The sequence below is a fragment of the Procambarus clarkii genome, unplaced genomic scaffold, assembly GCF_040958095.1.
Source record: "Procambarus clarkii isolate CNS0578487 unplaced genomic scaffold, FALCON_Pclarkii_2.0 HiC_scaffold_2145, whole genome shotgun sequence".
Lineage (NCBI taxonomy): Eukaryota > Metazoa > Arthropoda > Malacostraca > Decapoda > Cambaridae > Procambarus > Procambarus clarkii.
The window spans coordinates 1,859-3,824 of NW_027191157.1; the positions used below are offsets into that span (position 1 = coordinate 1,859).

The 1,966-nt window shown below is 41.5% G+C and overlaps 1 non-coding gene across 1 annotated transcript; it reads right to left on the reverse strand.

Annotated features, from left to right (window-relative positions):
* Positions 1-1,175: 1,175 nt before the first annotated feature.
* On the reverse strand, positions 1,176-1,294 carry LOC138362618 (5S ribosomal RNA). Its single transcript, XR_011227826.1, has one exon. It is a non-coding gene; the product is annotated as a 5S ribosomal RNA (ribosomal RNA).
* Positions 1,295-1,966: the final 672 nt, after the last annotated feature.

Below are 1,966 nucleotides of genomic sequence, written 5' to 3' on the forward strand. Positions count from 1 at the left end.
TGTGTGGCTGGTATTTTGGAAGTCGCGAGTTCAAACGACCCAATGGGAATAATACTTTTTTTTTTTGCCATACAATCTTCCTAATACTATTATGTAGGTTTGTGTGTGTGTTTTTTTATTCATTCTTTGGTTTTATAGATGACATACATATTGACTCCTTTTACCGGTCCTTAATTAGGCTCTGGGGAAGCAATGGTGGTGGTGGTGGTGGTGGTGCATTTAAAACTAAACCAAAAATCACCAGTTCTGGACGCGTCAAATATCATATCCGCTTAATGTGTCTACAACCTAATTACTTAAAACTACACTATTTAATTCATTCATATCATGTGCATATTGGTCATTATGCTCATACAACCGACATCAAAATTTATTTTCATTATTAGAATCATACATTTCATCAAGTAATACAGATACAAAGAGATTTTCTTTCTGAGAAGACCGTTAGTATTGGCTTGCAGGCAGGCAGGCAGGCAGGCATTTGAGGGTTATTATTTCGCCTGTTGATTGGGGGGAGGGTTGATGTGTTAGGGGGTTTTCGGTTAGATGTGGTGGTGGTGATTGGTGGTGATTGGTGGTGATTGGTGGTGATTGGTGGTGATTGGTGGTGGTGGTGGTGGTGGTAGTAGGTGGGAGTTGGGGGGGGGGGGGGGAGGGAAGGGGAGGGGAATGATGGTCTGTGGATTCGTTCTCCGTACCCTTTACATATAAGCAAAAATATGCCTTCTTGTGGGTATAGAAACATTAACACAAATTATATCAGTAACTGATATTGTAGCCTTTTAAACAGAAAAGATTTGTACATACAAATACTTTTTAATTATCATTTATTTGTGGAAATGGCATTTACGTCATTAAATTGATACCTCAGCATCAAGCTTGTGTCCTGCAGCAGTGGTCCAGTGGTAAAGTGTATATAAGTGATGCGTATTCTTGGAGTTGCGAGTTCAAACCCGGATTAAGCTATATATATATACAACATGTTTTGTTTTGGTTGTTTGTTTTTGTATAAAGCCTCACACAATATCTATATTAAGCGAGTTTGTTTTAAACATGACATACATATTAATTCATTTTACCAGGCCTTATTCCACACAACTCCGTGAATTTCCCGTGGAGCCAGCCATTCAAACAAAAACAAACGAAACAAAACAAAACAAAACAAAAAACATTATTGCCAACAGCATTTGGTGTTCCCAGGCGGTCACCCATCCAAGTACTAACCAAACCCAACGTTGCTTAACTTCGCTGATCGGACGAGAAGCGGTGTTCTCAACGTGGTATGGCCGTTGGCATGAGACTGCCTACACATTGTGGCTAATAACCAACTCTTTTAAGTCATCGCGGCAGGATACGGACCTGCTTGTGGTGTCTTAATGGTAATTGTATCCTAACATATTTTTGTCTCCTTGGCATGGATATTTAACATCGTTTATTCAGTCTTGGGTTTATGTTCTTTCGCCATTTACAGACATTTTACATCTACCTACTTCCTCAGCCTGCCCTGCCAATTTCTAATGAATTTGTGGATTTTCTTTTGTAATACAAACATGTGTGTGCTCATCTGCTCTTCAGTTTTTATGATATTTGTCTCATCTGTCCTGCTTTATGATACTTTTACAAAGAACATGAACAAATGCTTCTATTTTAGAGAAGATATGGGATCCAGGTTTCGGAGCCGTAAAACCAACCGTCGTGATTGGTGGACGAGTTGCCAGGTTGCAGCTTCTGTACCGTGCCGGCACATAAATAGGTTCGGCTCAAGCGGCGGCAGCATCATTCCCCCGTGACTGTCTGAGCGTCTCTCATCACCTTGGTTATCTCATCATCATCATGGTAGAAGCAAAGCCTACCAAGAAGGCTGCGGCTGCTGCTGCTGTGGTGGCCACCACCAGGAAACCTCGCGTCCAGGTTGCTCACCCGAAAACTAGTCAAATGGTTCTAGCCGCGGTCGCAGCACTCAAAG